This window comes from Pseudorca crassidens, chromosome 8, assembly GCF_039906515.1.
Source record: "Pseudorca crassidens isolate mPseCra1 chromosome 8, mPseCra1.hap1, whole genome shotgun sequence".
Lineage (NCBI taxonomy): Eukaryota > Metazoa > Chordata > Mammalia > Artiodactyla > Delphinidae > Pseudorca > Pseudorca crassidens.
The window spans coordinates 74171018-74190451 of NC_090303.1; the positions used below are offsets into that span (position 1 = coordinate 74171018).

The following is a 19434-nucleotide window of genomic DNA, read 5'->3' on the forward strand; positions in this document are numbered from 1 at the left end:
TAATGATTGACTCTTCTACTTTTCTGTTTAAGGCACTTTTTCCCTTGACTTTTTCAGTAGGTAATAAATTGACCTGCAGTGAACCTCACAAAAATCTAGTACAACGTTACATATTAATATGCTCATTTGTTAAGTAATTACAAAAAATTCCTTCAAATTAAAAAAAAAAAAAAAAGAGTTTGCAGAAACACAGGTGCTCCATCCGGGGGGGGGAAAATGTAACACTTTAATGAGGAGTAACTAATTTCAACTATTAGGAAATGCAGGGAATCCCATCCTTTAACAAAAATATTTTCACATTCCCTTTGAAGAGCAGAGTGGTAAAATGCTGAGGAAATGAGGCCTTCCTGTTTCTGCCACATGTATATAATTATCCAGCTGCATCTCCAAAATAAGTATGGCTGGGAAGTTCTTTCAAAGAGCTCCTTGCAGCTGAATACCAAAGGAAATTTGCATGTTTCTAAAACTATTGTTCTTGTGGTTCATGATGGAATTATGAGGGCTCTCCTGTTTTTGTCTCTAAATAAAAATAAGTAGAGTTAAGTGATTTGAACCTACAGGATCTCGTTGCAGATTTTCCTCTTTTATAAGATGGCTACGGAGTAAGCAAAGAACATTTTGATGGGGACAAGTTCACTTCATTTACCAGGTGACCAAAGGCCAGGCCACTATAAAAACTTTGTTCTACTTGTATTTCTAACTATTCAGATTTTTTTAGTGTTTTATAAAAGCTTATTAAGTACTCTTTATTAATATCTTTCTGAACCTTTTAGAGCTTTTTTCTTCTATTCATATCTAAGAAAAAGTATGTCACAATAATTATGTCATGCTTTCCTTTTCTGGGCAAAATATATTTTACAGATGTTACTCTTTTATTACAAATATTCATCTAAATGAGCTTTAAGTGGTCATTCCTGTCTATTCTGTTTCCAAAGAAGGCTGATGAAGCCTGAGCTGGTGACACCACCAAGACACATTTAATGGTAGCAAGAGGGGCATAGTATTTGAGAGATAAAAAACAGAGCAAGAAAGTGGTTCTATGCTCCAGCTTCCAGAGGAAGCTTCACCATGCTTCCTCTCTTGGATGGATCGTTTCATTAAGAAAGGGAACTTTTACCCCAACATTAAATTTAAGAGTCCAAAACCACTAGGACATTTTTCATATAATGTTACTGAGAACAAGGAAGGGTAATGGTGGAGGAGCAATCAATAAATAAATAGAATCAATACATGCTAATAAAAAAGATGAAATCTTCTAAATGAAAAGAAATTAATTTAGCCAAGAAATTCTTTTATGTAAAAGAAAGAAGTTTAAAACATAGAAATGTGTATTTGGTAGGAGATATTAAAATGTTAATCATCTTTAAATAGAAAATAAAAGACAAACAAAACATTATACTGTTAAAAGAGTTTAAAATAGGCTGGAGAGTGATATGGGTCAGAATTAGAATGATGCTCTGTGATCTAGAAGCTGGTAATTTGAAAGGAAATTTGGCATCTGAGAGAGGTGAAAAAGGGAAGGGAATATAAATATTTTCCACAAACAGTCCTAGATCAGGAATTTATGTGACTAAGGAACGATACATAACTGAATTTTTTTTACGTGAGTTTAAAAAGATGTGACTAATTTCTGTGTAATCCTTTTGTACTGTATTTCTGTTCATAAAAGTAAAACAATGTCATCTCCAAGTTTTGATAGCAGAAAGTTTCCCACGGGGAATATAAAATATATATATTCTTTCACTTCCTTTATTCTTCCACAATTAAATCCTGGCTTCACTTCCCACCTATTATGGGACTGTGAGCAAGTTATGTAGCCTCTCTGTCTTGGCTTCCCCACACGTAAAATGGAGAGACTAACAGCACGTATGACATGAAGTTGTTATAATGGTTCAATGAGATAATGCAGATAAAGTGCTGAGCACAGTGCCTAGAATATAGTTAAGCCATGCAAAGTATCACTGGCTTTAAGTCTACAGAGAGATTTCACAGGAACAAGCAGTGATCTACATAGTTGATCAACCCGTGAAAGGAAAAAATAGCAAATGTGACAGAAGAGGGTAAACATCCGTGTCCATCGAGGTATGGCTCTAGTTGGCAATGGATTCTACACCTGTGGATTTCAGATGACCAACTGAACAAATATAATTCCTAGTAAGTATACTTGTCTGCTGACAGAGCAGCACTTTGTTGAACAGTGTTAAACAACAGAACTTTCTCTAATAATGGAAATGTTCTATTCTTCTGTGTCCAATAAAGTAGCCTCTAGCCACGTGGCTATTGAGTAATTGGAATGTGGGTAGTATAAGTGAGGAACTGGACTCTCATTTTACTTTTTAAAAATTTAAGTAGCCACATGTGCTATGGCTACTGTTTTAGATAGCACACCTATAGAATAATATAAATAAACAGCATACTGAAGTCACATATTTAAAACAAACTTCTTTCATCACTCTGCATTACTCCAAAAATAATAATATTTTTTAGAGGTGAGTTCAAGTACTTTGCATCACTCTTAAATTACAGCATGCTACAACACCCAGCACAGATATAGGTAAATGTTTAAATCAACTAATCCTAAAATGTGGTATAGCTACACTTCTTAGATCTATAGCCACAGACCATTTGTGAAGGATTTAGTACTTATAAAAGAGATAAATTGAACACATAGAATTTACTATTTACTTGCTGAGATACAATGCTAATTACAGAAGCAAGTTAACTACTCTAGCTCTATGTATGATAATACAAATTGAGGATTCCCTTTCTGGTAATGGCTGAGGAGCTCCTATTGGATCAATCCTACTGCAGATAACAACTATACACTCTGGACAAAACACAGAAAATAACTGCTTGAAAATACTGATAAACAGGCCAAAGCAGGCAGAATCTGGATGTGGGGGAGAATCTACACAAAGAAGACATCAGCACTAGGTGGATTTCCCATTTTTTATAGCCTTTTATCTGAGGGGAGGACCCAGTGTGGCTCAGTGTTGGATGTCTAGAACTCTGATAGATTCCGATGGTCTTTCTGGTGTAAAGAATGAGAGAACAGAGTTCAGGTAACCACAGCAGCTGGAAAGTGGTGGTAAGACCTGAAAAGGAGAGAGTAAGAGAGGGGCAGCTCCAAATCCTGTTCATAAACTCTACCCAAATTTCTGGCTGAACCCTGTACTATATAAACATAGGGCAGACTGCAAGCAGCTCAGTTAGGGCCAAATAGAAAGAACTAAATAGATACTTTAGCTGTTACCCATTATAGGGGAGACAGGGCTGGAAGTATGAATCTAGACAAGTTTATTGCCTGCTAAAACCGAAAAATGAACACTCTTCTGAGGAATATAAGAAAATCTCAGAGTCTCTAGAACACAGCTTCTGTAAAGTCCAGGATGCAATCCCAAACTCCTAGATTTATTTATAACAGAAAAACATGACCCATGCTCAAGAAAAATGGCAGTCAATGGGAAGAGACTGAGATGACCCAGATATTGGAGTCAGCAGATAAGTATTTTAAAGCAAGTATTGTAACTGTGCTCAATAAAAGAAAATATGTTCATGATGAATGAACAAATGTAACAAATTTCATCTGAGAAACAGAAACTATAAAAATGTATCAAATGAAAATTCTAGGAGTGAAAACTACATATCTAAAATAAAACTTCCAGCAGATTAGAGATGACAGATTAACTTTAATATTTATTTAATACTTCTAAATTACAGAAGTCAGTGAACTTTAATATAAAATAACAGAAATTCTCTAATCTGAAGAAAAGGAAAAATATCTTAACAGAGCCTTAAGAATCTGTGGGAGAATAGCAAAGATTTCCTGTGTGTGTGTGTGTGTGTGTGTGTGTGTGTGTGTGTGTGTGTGTGTGTGTGTGTATTTGTAATCCCAGAAGGGAAGGGAGAAAGATAATGGGGCAGAAAAAATATTTAAAGAAATAATGACAAAATATCCCAAATTTTGTCAAAGATATAAATTTAAAGATTTCAGAAATTCAGCAAATATCAAGCAAGATATATACACAAAAAACTAAAAAATGAAAAAAAAAACTAATAAAATATAGTAAAATAGATTTCATAGTACATGTATTATGCCACATACATTCACACACACATCACATCATGTATCATTCGGTGATAAATATATTGTCACACTGTGTATGTACTGTCACATATGTTGTATTGCAGGGCTCCCCAACCCCTGGGCCGAGGACTGGTGGTGGTCCGCAGCCTGTTAGGAAGCGGGCCGCACAGCAGGAGGTGAGCAGCGGTTAAGCAAGCGAAGCTTCATCTGCATTTACAGCCGCTCCCCATCGCTCTCATTACGCCTGAACCACCCTCCCCACCCCACCCCAGTCCGTGAAAAAACTGTCTTCCACGAAACCGGTTCCTGGTGCCAAAATGGCTGGGGACCGATGTTTTATTGTACTAGCTCTGCCTTCCAAACCAAGCTGTGTGTTTCCCAAGGTAAGGGATTTTATTTGTGTTTCTACTTTAGTTCCTGGTACATGGTACAGGATAAACATGCATGAATTGATGAATAAAGTGTCTTGACAAGTTACAAAGAAATTTAGTGGTAGAACCAGAAGTAAATTGAGTTTTTAGTATTTGTCCTGCCTCTACCTCATCTTCTCTCCTTTACCTGGTTAGGGATACAAAAACTTCCCTCTTAGACATTTAGAAATGTGTTTACTATGTCAAGTGAAGGTTAAACAGGTTTTATGAAACTAATGTACATGTTAATTCACTGAAGTCAGCTTTAAAAAAACAGGGATTTAGATATAAATAAGCTATATACAAACTTGACCTCCTAAGTGGGGGAAAAGTTAAAGTTGGACTTAATATTTCTGCCTAGTGCAAGTAATCCCCAAAATAAAAATCATGTCCATAAAGTGAAACAGGAAAAGTTCCTAATATTGAAAAGCTATCCTTAGGATGTATTTTAGGTCCTCAAAAAACTTAAGGGGTACTTCTGTGTGCTCAGACAGATTAATACTTTCAAATAATTATTGTTACTAAGAATAAAAATAACTAACAATTAATGTGTATGTAATAAGTGTGGGCATTTTGCTATGTTTTACATGTATTATTTTATTTTAGACTCTTGGCGGCTCTCTAAGGTAAATATTGTTAATATTCCCATTTCACAAGCTTCAAGGGAGTAAATCAAGTGTCTAAGGTCACCCAGTCAGTAAGATGATGAGCCAGGACTGGCACCCACTGCCTGCTCTCCAAGCCAGGCCCCTTCACCACCAAGCTGCACTGCCTCTCTTTTCTTGAAGTCAGCTTTCCAAAAGATCACCTTCAGTCCAGGATAAAGCTGGTACATCAAGACATGCCCCGAAGCTCACAAAGTGGTAATGAAAATATCCAAGAAGATTGTACTATTAGAGGTCAGTAAGAAAACAGGGAGACGTAAATTTGACATACTTAAAAAAATGAATCATGCAGACATTGCCTTTATTGTAGGCAATGTGTTTCAGGCTAGCTGAATTTTGTGAAACAAAATTATTGGGACTTTAAATTGTGTATAGACTGTAGTTACGTTGCTCTCTTGGTTTTAATTTATGAGTATATTTTATTTGGAATCACAATTGTTTTCATAATACAGCAATAACAAACCTGTCACTCTGAATAAACAGGAATATATGTTTATGTTGTATAGTAACTTGTTCCAAGGAGTTATTGAAACTCTAATCCAGACTTCACAAAAAGCAGAGGCAAGAGGAAAGCATTTTAGTATCTTATCCTGCAGTGCAGATAAAGATATCTAAACAGGTAGTTGCCTGCCAGGTGTATTATAAACTGTAGTTGGAGAAGAATGAAGACTCAAAATATCATGCCAATACTTTAAAAGAAAGGATCTTTGTTTTCAATATATTTGAAGAATGTCAAAGTAAGTAAATAGACAATTAAAATTGATGGTCAGTTTTTTAGGCTTCATTAAATTTTCCAAAGTGTGGATTTGCTTTTCCAATTTGCTTTCTGAGAGTGTTTTGGATTAGAACATTTTCTTCAAAATTTAAAGAAATAATGAAACATTAGACTGCAGAAGTAAAAAGAAAATATGGATAAAATGTTGTTCCAATAGTATATTACTGGAAATATGAACATCTAGCTAAATTATTGCTGGTACAACACTTCGTTGCATATGTATCAGGAAAAAAATTCAAGTAAAAAAGTAGCTTCTGGTGCAAAATGGTAGACTGAGCTCATTTGTTTATCCTCTTTCCTTCTCTAGATCTTATTAAAAGTAAAGAAATAAAGAAGGCATTAAACAAAAAGAACACAAAAACAGAGAAAACCAGAGACAAACCATCAGCAAATAAGAGTTTTCAATGAATTTTCAGGAGACAAAAAGTAAAATGAGATGGGATAACTAGTAGAGTTGGCCAGAAAAAAAAAAAATCACAGCCCAGAATATGTTGATTTTCAAATCAGCCTGAATATACATCAGAAAGGTGTTAATTATGGGTGCGGAACAGAATACAAATGCTGAAAGGTATAAATAATGTAATTTGGGAGACAGAAATAAGGAAGAGAGTTTAAATCAAGGGTAGGGGCACTAATGTTCTTTTATAAAGTGAGGAGTCTAGAGATACTGTCTGTAATTGGTAGAAAACACAAATAACCAATAGAAGTCATAAACAGTGCTGTAACAAAAAACTGGAAGGTGGTAGTGATGGTGGTGGAGGTGGAGAGGGGATTACCTAGGCTAATTGTCATCTATCAGAAAGTCAATGAATAATGTCTACATGGAAAATTAGGAGATAGTGACATAGTATACACAGTATACATATATATGAAGTTAACTAGGAAAGAAGTTTAAGATGGGAACACTTAAGAGAGAAGAAAACACTTGCCTCTGGAAAACAGAATTCCGTGTAGGAAAAGATGGGGCAGGGGGCTGATTCTTTTAACTATAAATTCTTCTATATGTTATTTTTAAACATGGACATGTATTATGTTTATAAGATTTTTCAATGTATGTAAGAAAAAATAAAATGCTGTGAATATCTATATGTTCAGCTTATCAATTTAAGCCTGATATGCAAGGCAGAAAAGCAAGGCAAATGCATTAAAAATTCAGAATCTTCAAATGCTGCATTAAAGAGTGTAGAAGCTCCTGTTTAGGACTAAGTGTTATGACATAATGGTGTCTGTTTCTATTCTGGCCAATAAAGCCTGGCAGCTTGTCAACTATTATCCCGTTAAAAGGTCTGGAGTGGAAGAATTAATTAAATGTGTTTTTCATAAAAGATTTGCCAACAAGACCAGAGAGGGGCTCCACTGGCAATTCCATTTCACAGTCTTTGCCTTCTTTGGGCAATATAGACGATGCCAGTGGGCTACCATATGGCCTCTAAAATCTTTTCCTTCTCTCCTCTGGGTACAAATCACTACAGTGTAGGAACACTCTGGATAATTCTGTGGTTCAATTATTAGTACTATTCTTAGACATGTTTAGAATTGTAACAGCAAAAATAGCTTGATTTTTCAGAACGTGGCAGCTTTACCATATAGCATCTACTAATTTCAGAGAAAATGGTTTTTATAGATTCAAAAAGTTAGAAAAGTTCCAATGATGCATGGATTTAATTGGTTAATTATTGCTAATTTGAATTAATGAAAAATATATATACACACACACACCCCACCACCATGACCACCACCACCACCGAAGCAAATATCTGTGTTGTTCAATTTTGTTCCCAAGAGAAATGATAATACCTAAGGCAATGGAGATTGCAATAGCCTGTCAGGATCCTAGGTACGCACTCTGGGCCTGACAGCTTGTGTCACTGGGTTGATATATTAGGAGACAACATGTGATTCTCTAGTTCTTTTCTTCCCCTGTTTTATGAACGTGGAAACCATATGTCTCCAATGCAGTTAACAATATGGCAGCTTTAGTCCCTGAGTATATGTCTGAAGCAGAGCCCTTACTACCTGTTTTAAGTGTACCATGACTGAGAAGTAACCCTTTGATGTGTTAAGCCACTGACATTTTGAGACCTAGCATAATTTAGATTATCCTAAGGTAGATGTTAAAAAGACATCTCAATCTTACTGTAATTAAAACTGAATTTTTTTGATGTTCCTCCTTAAAACTTACTCCACCTGCAGGTTCCCTATGTGAGCTGATGTCAGTTCCATCATTCCTGTTGCTCAGGTCAAATTATTTGAACAACCCTGACCTCTTCACTTCCTCTCACATCCTACATCCAGTCTATTAGGAGATGCTGTTGGCTCTGCCTTGAGAACACATCTACAATTCAAGCACTTCATCCCACTTCCTATGGCATCTTAGGTGGTTTTCTTTTTTTGAAATTTGTACCAAAGTTTAATAAAATGCTCAATTCTTCAAAACAGCCACAGGCTTTTCAGCTTTGGACACTCAAGTTACACAAAAACCTTGTGGGACTCATTCAACCAGAATCTTCACTAGCACCCTAGGTTGATGTTGGCCTGTTGGCCAACATCATCTCTCTCAGATCCAATAGCCTCCTAATAGTCTCCTTTCATCTACTCTTGCCCTATAATATACTCTCAAGACAGTCGTCAGAATAATCCTTTTAAAATACAATTCAAATCATATCACTCCTCATGAAATCCTCCCAAGTCTTCTCATCTCCCCCTAGAATCAAAGCAAAATCTTTACCATGGCCTACAAGACTTTGTATAATCAACCTGTACCCCAGTCCTCCTTATCTCTCTGATTTCTACTACTCTCCCCCTCACTCCATTTTAGTCACACTGGTCTTCTTGTTCTGCCAACTCACCAAACATGCCTTAGGGCCTTTGCCCTAGTGAGTCTCTTAGCCTGGAATGTTCCCTGATGGTTGCCTCCTTTATGACTTTTGAATTTTTTCTCAGATGCCATCTTCTTTTTTTTTTCTTTTTTTTTTTGCGGTACTCGGGCCTCTCACTGTTGTGGCCTCTCCCGTTGCGGAGCACAGGCTCCGAACGCGCAGGCTCAGCGGCCATGGCTCACAGGCCCAGCTGCTCCGCGGCATGTGGGATCCTCTCGGACCGGGGCACGAACCCGTGTCCCCTGCATCGGCAGGCGGACTCGCAACCACTGCGCCACCAGGGAAGCCCTGCCATCTTCTTAATGAAGCTTACTCTGACAATTCTATTTTAAGTTGCAAGGAACCCACCCCTTCCACCAGGAACTTCCTGCCTTTACACTCTATTTTTTCTACTGCTTCCCATCTTCTAGCCTGTTATATGATTTATTTATTGTGTTTATTGTGTACACCCTTACTCATTTGTTTCTCTTCTGTTATGTAACATAAATGCCTGGAACAGTATATGTCCCATAATAAAAGCTAAATAAATATTTACTGGATTAACCTAGCGTGGGTGAGGCAGACATGTTTTTACATTTCATAAGTAAAAATACAAACTCAGAGACAATGTAGCAACTTGCCCCAAATCACTCCAGTTAATAAGTGTATCCCCCCACAAAAAAAGACATAAAAGCACAATTTCCCAGAATCACAGAGGTAAGTGTCTATGTTCTCTAAATTCACTGGATAGTTTAAATCTTGTAGTTTCATCCCAATACTGAGTATGAACCTACCTAATTGGCTTGTTTATACTCTGGATTAATATGCCAGAATGACACTGGCTTTAACAATTAAATTTATCAGAGGATTTTATGTAGATAGAAAACAGTTTCAAGACAAAACTAGTATAGTAGATGCATTAAATAAATTTATGTATCTATTTCTTGTACCATAATACAAATTGCTCATTTGGGGGAAAGCTACAATTGGCTCATGGTCTAACTTTCTACTCATCAAAGTTTTCACAAGGGATGGAAATCATAAACAAGTTCATATTAGTCATTAGTGATCTGTGCTCATAAACCACATGTGAAGATCATACATCTGTTAAGATTTTGCTTTTATGATGCCTTTCTTATATCCAAGATTAAAGTAAAAAGCAAAAGAAGATTTTAAATATGTTGACCATATGCAAAATGTTTTTCAAATTGCTCATTAAAATTTTTCTTCACCCATATGAAAAAACACTTGATTTAATTAATTTCATACAGTTTTTGTTAGGCAAAATTAAAAATAAGGAAAAAATATTGTCTCTAACCAAAATTAAGCCAATAATAGCAAACAATAAAAATAACATACCAAAACCAAATATCTGAAGTCTAAGAGGATAGAAAAACCAAAAGCTGCATTGGCTTTTTTGGCAAGACATGAGCATTACCCCCTAAAAGTTCAGTAAAAACTGCATAAATATAAACAAGTACCAAAGACTAACTATTACACATGTAAGAAGTTGTTTTGTATACCTTTGCATTTGCATTTCTAATAATGACGTATATTGGATCCATGAAATTCTGGATTTGGTGGGAAGGGAGGCACAGTATAACATTCTAGAGGTTCCAAAGCTGGCTTCCTATAATGTTTATGTTCTATAATAGCTCTGTGTCTGTACTCTTATACTTTTAGTCTTGGCATAAACTTGACTCATACTTATTAAGTCACATCTTTGAGCCAAACTCTTCATGAGACATCATTAAGCCTTTGCCTCAAAAATGTCAACCTTTTGTGGAAACATGTATAGAAAAAAGAAATTAACTGCAGAGCAAGGCAGTGCAAGCTTAAAGGGGCATTCAGAGCACAAATGAAGAATGGATTATTTCTGACTTCAGGACCAGGGTAAGGAATTAGGAATGAAAAGACTTTTGAGCTAAAACGATTGTTTAATTTCAATCATTAGCATTTCATCAAATGCAGCCTAATTTTCGAGGTGAATATAATTAAGAGGAGTTTTCCTTTAGGGTCATGGGACTTTTTGCCTCAAACAAACTGAAATAGATTTAGAGCCAAATAAATGTGAATACCCTGACAAGTTTTTTTTTCAATATGTAATTACTGGCCCATACAATATTGGAAATAAGATGGTTCCCACATCTTAGCTGTGCTAAACTAGGTGTGAAACTCTCAGTTATGCTACTGTTGGGGAAATGTTGACTAGGGTTACTGCACAGAAGTTGTTTTTCATTTTGCTAAATTACGTAGAATTCATTTTCAGCTCAAGCCCATTTTGGACATTTCTTTAACAGGGGACAGATCTTGAAGAATTTGGAGATTGTAACAAAGAGTTCATGTTTTATTCTAAAGGCAAAAAAAGGACATTAAATAATTTTAAGCAGAAAAGTAAATTTGCTTTTCAGGAAGATCAAACTAGTGGCAGTGTGAAGGACAGGTTGGCAGTGGCGAAAGAGGCCAATTGGAGGCTGGTTTCAGTAATCCAGGAGAGAAATGGTGAGTATCTGGAGGCAATGACAGAGAAGATTCAAAAGAGGAGGTGAACTTGAGGGATTTTCAAGATACAGGATTGGCAAGACTTGGTTATGGATCAAAAATAGAGAATTACAGAGGGGGAGAATCACTTTTTTTGGATAAAATAATGTATGTAAATAAATAAAATGTATGGAGCTGCCAATAACAGAAAATACTGAGAATCAGATGGTAGGGTCTGATGAAAGGGAGGGAAACATTTAAGTTAAACTATTTGTGTAACAACCCATGTGAAAATATCTTGTATCAGATATGAAGGTCATTATGTATAATACAACTAAAGAAATCCTAGATCAAGAGCACAGGGAGCAGGGTGAGATATGGAAAGTGAAGAATTAATTCTTAATGTAAATTTTGAGCAAGTACCTTGAAAGAGATTGTGGATTTTCTGCAACTGGCAATAAGGAAAGATAAAATCAATAAGGAAGCAACATCCCAACATTAAACACTTGGGGTGGGAGGTGCGGGAAGCATAGAATCCACAGAAGCTATAAATTGTAATAGAAAATGGCACAATCTGGGACAGATCAGCAATTGTATTGGGCAAAATAAGATAGCGGATGTCACAATAAACAAACTGTGATATCTCAGTCTCAAAAATTTTCAACAAATATGAGCCAACCAGATGCAGCAAAATAACGATACTAAATTAAGACCAAGTTAATTTTGTCCGGAAATGCAACGTTGACTCAAAATTCAAAGATCAATTAATGTAAATAACCACACTAACAGAATAAAGAAAAAAAGTCATATGATTATTCCAATAGATGAAGAAAAAGCATTTGGCAAAAATTAAACACCATTCATGATTAAAAACTCTCAGCAAACTACTGGAAAAGAATAAAGCTGAAGGACTTACATAACCTGATCTCAAGACTTAAAGCTACATTACTTGAGACAGTGAAGTATGAGGATATACTATAGAGCAATGGAACAGAACAGTGTCCAGAGAGAGACCACACATAGATGAGCAACTATTTTTTAATAAAGTCACCAAGATAATTCAATGGGAAAGGAAATTCTTTTCAACAAATGTTGTTAAACAGTTGCATTTGGGCATGAAAAAATATGAACCTCAGTGCTTATTTCACATAAACAACAATTAACTTGAGATGGATCACAGACTTAAACATAAAAGCTAAAGCTATGAAACTTCTAGGAGAAAATATATGAGAATATATTCAGAATATATTTGGGGTAAACAAAGATTTCTTAGGAAGGATACAAAAGACATGAACCATGAAAGTTGATAAACTGGATAAAATTTAAAACTTCTGCTCTCTGAAAGCTATGATTAAGAAAAAGAAATGACAAGCCATAGACTAGAAGAACATATTCACAATACATATATGACAAGGGACTTGTGTCAAGAAACTCAGTTTAAAAAGTGACAAGTGCTGAGCAGATATTTTACCAAAATAGGTTATGAATTGTGAATAAGGACATAAAAATGTTCAAAATAATTAGTCATCAGGAAAATACAAAACCACAATGAGATACCACTACTCACCCACTAGAATGGCTAAAATTTAAAAGACACAATGCCACGTATTGGTGAGTGTGTGGAGCAACTGGAACTTTTGTACATTGTTTCTGGAAGTGACAAATGGTCCAAATAAGCAGTTTGGCATTTTCATATAAAACTAAACATCTACTTACCATACATCCTTACAATTCATTCCTATGTATTTATATTAGAAAAATGAGGGACTTCCCTGGGAGTCCAGTAGTTAAGACTTCACCTTCCAATGCAGGGGGTGTGGGTTCAATCCCTGATCAGGGATCTAAGATCCCACATGCCTCACAGCCAAAAAGCCAAAACATAAAACAGAAGCAATATTGTAACAAATTCAATAAAGACTTCAAAAAACTGTAAACACATTTAAAAAAAAAGAAAAATGAAAACATATATCCCCAAAATAGGATTTGTACATGAGAGCTCATAGAAATTTTATGCATAACAATCAAATACTGGAAATAGCCTGGATTTCCATCAATAAGTGAATGGATAAACAAATTGTGGTATATTCATGCAATGGCATACTTCTGGGATATGATACAGTTTCCAGGAGCACCTCTGTAAGTTCAGCCTTACTTATTAAATATCTTTCCCACTAGAGTGGGAACAATAAAATATGCTGTGCGTCAAATGATTTAAAAGGAATTTCCATTTTGGTGCTTACAAATTATTTGACATATTCCCTATTTACTTAAGTCTGACCCCAAAGTTTTACTCCAATACGATAGTCTTCTAAATACTTTGCTAAACAATAAATCAAGGAATCAGATAATGTGGTATATATGACCACACCCTCATGTTGCTATGAATATTTTAAGTATTTTAAATAGCTCTTGATTTTCATTACAGTCAGGAACACTGTGGAGATTTCTAGATTTATGCATTATTTTTACTTATGTAACACAGAAGGTTTTCCTCATGTTCTCTTTTTCAATACTTAAGAAAACAACCCTACGTGTCCAAAAACTTTAGAAGCAATGTACATTTTAATGAATATTTCTAAAACAGAGAGACACAAATTCACTCAAATATTACTTGTTAACACGTGTCTCTTTTCCCATGCTCTTCAGCTGTCAGCAGCTAGTACTTCTCTCAGCCTCAATTCCCCACCCTCCCCAGTCACCTGATCTCCCTTTCTATCCATTCATTTCTCCCACCAGTCACTCCATCTCCATTCTGGTCTCATTTTCTTTGATAATTTTCTCTATTAGCCTCCCTCATACAGAATCATTTTACTCCCACTCACCCTCAATCCTGAACTTGAGTATTTCACCCTCTACCTAATACTGCACATTAGCTGGATCTTTCACTGACCAATACCTCTGGATTTGGAATTTTTTCCTACTTATAAAGAAGCCAAAAACATTGTTGCAGTATGGAGCTATCATTTCCTTCCTTCCTCCCTCCCTTCAATAAGTAATATAGTATAAAAGAAATAAAATATGTGCTATGTGCCTTCATAGGAGATGAGACATGCCTATATAAGTCTAAAGAATTCTAAAACAGTTTGTTTACAAAGGACATCTAAAGGAGAAAAAAATGGACTAATTAGAGTCTTGTTTCTGCTGTACTATGAAAAATAACTTGTTATTTAAGACCTTGTGTTTTACTGGAGAATTTTTTTAAGTATTGACTGAGATTGAGTTTTTGATAGGCAAATCAATTGTACAAGTCAAACATAGCTATTCAATTTAAGTGCATTTTTCTTAAAACCATAGAGCAATGCTTATAATCAGGCTTCATAGGCCTTGAGTCAAATCAGCAAATAATTCTAGTTCACAACATAAATGCCCATAGACACCAAATAATAAATTTTCTAAAAGCACTATTTTATATATGTTTATGATATAATTGCCTATAAAAAACTAAAGCAAACAAAACATAATAAACTACAAAATAGATACTAGGAATAGAGGAGATGCTAACTATAGGTTAGAAATATTTTCTTGGAGTAAATGGAGTCTAAGAAAGTACTCAAAGGGAATTGTATTAGTCTGGTAGGACTGTCATAACAAAATACCAGACTGGGTGCCTTAAACAGAAATGTACTTTCTCATAGTTCTGAGGGCTAAGAAGTTGAAGATCAAGGTCCTGGCAGGGTTGATTTCTCCTGAAGATTCTCTCCTTGGCTTGCAGATGGCCACCTTCTCATCGTGTCCTCACAGGATCTTTTCTCCAAGCATGTGCACTGCTGGTGTGTCTTTCTCTTCTTATGAGAACACCAGTCTTATTGGATTAGGTCCCCACCCTTACTACTTCATTTAACCTTAATCACTTCTTTCAAGGTCCTATCTCCAAAAACAGTCACCTTGAGAATTAGGGTTTCAACATACACATTTTGGAGGAATACAGTTTAGTTCACAACACAAATGATAGGCACAAAGATTGAGGTTTAAATGATAGAGGTGAATGTATTTTAAGTATATTAATATATTTTTCTTAGGAAAGACATGCTGTGGTACTCTAACATCATGGTCACTTTTCTTCACCATCTGTATTTGCTGAGAATTAAAAGGACATTCCAGATGAGGGAGTAATATAAGCAAAGGCACAGAGATGGGAACAGGAAAAACAAGCATGAGAAAGGCAAGAAGCCCCATCTAGGGAGATACAAGAGCAAAACGGACAGGGACAGAGTAACAAAAAGCAGAGAGAAAGGACTATACTTTAAAATTCAGCATCAGTTAAAAACAGCAATTTCAGCTTAAAAATCGAAGCTTTTGCCTCCCACTAGTTTTGTGATTTGGGACAGTAATTTCATCTTCCTTGGCCTTAGATATTGGGAAAAGTAATTTCTAGGTGTTTACTGTTCTAAGATTTCGTTACTTAATTATTCCACTATGTCTATGCTTATGTTCACACATTATTTTATTGTTTTAATCCAGATGTTGCAATAGACACTTAAGTTAGAACAGACTACAAAACACAGCACCTGTTTCTAAAATGAGCAAGAATAAGAGTGCCAGGTTAGTTCAAGGTTGTTTTCACTTCCAACCAGAAACAAGCATTAAAAGGATACAAAGTAGCGAGCGGATGCAATTCCTTGCTTGCTATAGTTACATATTTTTGTACCATGTTTCTTACAGTAAACAAGCTTAAAGCAGGCCTGGCCAAGTCTACCACAGGACTCTAAAATGTTTCCACTATTCAGCAAAATAGAAGTAAATTAATTACATTTCTGTTTCATTGATGACATATTTTTTAACATCTTTATTTCACTATAATTGCTTTACAATGGTGTGTTAGTTTCTGCTTTATAACAAAGTGAAACAGCTATATATGTATATATATCCTCATATCGCCTCCCTCTTGAGTCTCCCTCCCACCCTCCCTATCCCACCCCTCTAGGTGGTCACAAAGCACCGAGCTGATCTCCCTATGCTACGTGGCTACTTCCCACTAGCTATCTATTTTACATTTGGTAGTGTATATATGTCCATGCCACTCTAACTTTGTCCCAGCTTACTGTTCGCCCTCCCCATGTCCTCAAGTCCATTCTCTACATCTGCATCTTTATTTCTCTCCTGCCCCTAGCTTCCTCAGAACCTTTTTTTTTATTAGATTCCATATTTATGTGTTAGCGTACAGTATTTCTTTTACTATTTCTGACTTACTTCACTCTGTATGACAGTCTCTAGGTCCATCCACCTCACTACAAATAGCTCAATTTCGTTTCTTTTTATAGCTGAGTAATATTCCATTGTATATATGTACCACATCTTCTTTATCCATTCATCTGTTGATGGACACTTAGGTTGCTTCCATGTTCTGGCTATTGTAAATAGAGCTGCAATGAACACTGTGCTACATGACTCCTTTTGAATTATGGTTTTCTAAGGGTATATGCCCAGTAGTGGGATTTCTGGGTCGTATGGTAGTTCTATTTTTACTTTTTAAAGGAAACTCCATACTGTTCTCCATAGTGGCTGTATCAATTTACATTCCCACCAACAGTGCAGGAGGGTTCCCTTTTCTCCACACCCTCTCCAGCATTTATTGTTTGTAGATCTTTTGATGATGGCCATTCTGACTGGTGTGAGGTGATACCTCATTGTAGTTCTGATTTGCATTTCTCTAATGATTACTGATGTTGAGCATCCTTTCATGTGTTTGTTAGCAACCTGTATATATTCTTTGGAGAAATGTCTGTTTAGGTCTTCTGCCCATTTTTGGATTGCGTTGTTTGTTGTTTTGATATTGAGCTGCATGAGCTGCTTGTAAATTTTGGAGATTAATCCTTTGTCAGTTGCTTCATTTGCAAATATTTTCTCCCATTCTGACGGTTGTCTTTTCCTCTTGTTTGTGGTTTCCTTTGCTATGCAAAAGTTTTTAACTTTCATTAGGTCCCATTTGTTTACTTTGGTTTTTATTTCCATTTCTCTAGGAGGTGGGTCAAAAAGGATCTTGCTGTGATTTATGTCATAGACTGTTCTGCCTATGTTTTCCTCTAAGAGTTTTATAGTGTCTGGTGTTACATTTAGGTCTTTAATCCATTTTGAGTTTATTTTTGTGTATGGTGTTAGGGAATGTTCTAATTTCATTCTTTTACATGTAGCCGTCCAATTATCTCAGCAGCACTTATTGAAGAGGTTGGCTTTTCTCCATTGTATATCCTTGCCTCCTTTATCAAAAATAAGGTGACCATATGTACGTGGGTTTAACTCTGGGCTTTCTATCCTGTTCCATTGATCTATGTTACTGTTTCTGTGCCAGAACCATACTGTCTTGATTAAGGTAGCTTTGTAGTATAGTCTGAAGTCAGGGAGCCTGATTCCGCCAGCTCCATTTTTCTTTCTCAAGATTGCTTTGGCTATTTGGGGTCTGTTGTGTTTCCATACAAATTGTGAAATTTTTTGTTCTAGTTCTGTGAAAAATGCCACTGGTAGTTTGATAGGATTTGCACTGAAGCTGTAGATTGCTTTGGGTAGTATAGTCATTTTCACAATGATGATTCTTCCAATCCAAGAACATAGTATATCTCTCCATCCATTTGTATCATTTCTACTTACTTTCATCAGTGTCTTATAGTTTTCTGCATACAGGTCTTTTGTCTCCTTAGGTAGGTTTATTCCTAGGTTTTTTATTCTTTTTGTTGCAATGGTAAATAGGAGTGTTTCCTTAATTTCCCTTCCAGATTCTTCATCATTAGTGTGTAGGAATGCAAGAGATTTCTGTGCATTAATTTTGTATCCTGCTACTTTACCAAATTCTTCGATTAGCTCTAGTAGTTTTCTGGTAGCATCTTTAGGATTATCTATGTACAGTGTCATGTCATCTGCAAACAGTGACAGTTTTACTTTCTCTTTTCTGATTTGGATTCCTTTTATTTTTTTTTCTTTTCTGATTGCTGTGGCTAAAACTTCCAAAACTATGTTGAATAATAGTGGTGAGTGTGGGCAACCTTCTCTTGTTCCTGATCTTAGTGGAAATGTTTTCCATTTTTCACCATTGAGAACAATGTTGGCTGTGGGTTTGTCATATATGACCTTTATTATGTGGAGGTATATTCCCTCTATGCCTATTTTCTGGAGAGTTTTTATCATAAATGGGTGTTCAATTTTGTCAAAAGATTTTTCTGCATCTATTGAGATGATCATATGTTTTTTCTGCTTCAATTTGTTAATATGGTGTATCGCATTGACTGGTTTGCATATATTGAAGAATCCCTGCATTCCTGGGATAAACCACACTTGATCATGGTGTATGATCCTTTTAATGTGCTGTTGGATTCTGTTTGCTAGTATTTGGTTGAGGGTATTTGCATCTATGTTCCTCAGTGATATTGGCCTGTAGTTTTCTTTTTTGTTACATCTTTGGTTTTTGTGTCATGGTGATGGTGGTCTCGTAGAATGAGTTTCAGAGAATTTCACCCTCTGTTATATTTTGGAAGAGTTTCAGAAGGATAGGCGTTAATTCTTCTCTAAATGTTTGACAGAATTGCCTATGAAGCCGTCTGCTCTTGAGCTTTTGTTTGTTGGAAGATTTTTAATCATGGTTTCAATTTCAGTGCTTGTGGTTGGTCTGTTTATATTTTCTATTTCTTCCTGGTTCAGTCTCGGAAGGTTGTGCTTTTCTAAGAATTTGCCCATTTCTTCAAGGTTGTCCATTTTAGTGGCATATAGTTGCTTGGAGTAATCTCTCATGATCCTTTGCATTTCTGCAGTGTCAGTTGTTACTTCTCTTTTTTCATTTCTAATTCTATTGATCTGAGTCTTCTCTCTTTTTTTCTTGATGAGTCTGGCTAATGGTTTATCAATTTTGTTTATCTTCTCAAAGAACCAGCTTTTAGTTTTATTGATCTTTACTATTGTTTCCTTCATTTGTTTTTCATTTATTTCTGATCTGATCTTTTTGATTTCTTTCCTAAAGAAAGAAATCCTAACTTTGGGGGGTTTTTGTTCTTCTTTCTCTAATTGCTTTAGGTGTAAGGTTAGGTTGTTTATTTGAGATATTTCTTGTTTCTTGAGGTAGGATTGTGTTGCTATAACCTTCCCTCTTAGAACTGCTCTTGCTGCGTCCCATAGGGTTTGGGTTGTCATGTTTTCATTGTCATTTGTTTCTAGGTATTTTTTTATTTCCTCT

General features: G+C 35.7%; 2 long non-coding RNA genes across 3 annotated transcripts in view; one reads left to right on the forward strand and one right to left on the reverse strand.

Annotated features, from left to right (window-relative positions):
- Positions 1-19434, reverse strand: part of LOC137229220 (uncharacterized) — a 379962-nt gene that overhangs the window by 170299 nt on the left and 190229 nt on the right. The window lies entirely within an intron of this gene.
- LOC137228619 (uncharacterized) overlaps positions 10579-19434 on the forward strand; it is a 29665-nt gene continuing 20809 nt past the window's right edge. The window contains exon 1 of the long non-coding RNA XR_010945321.1: positions 10579-10688. This is a non-coding gene — a long non-coding RNA (uncharacterized lncRNA). The remainder of the gene's footprint in view (positions 10689-19434) is intronic.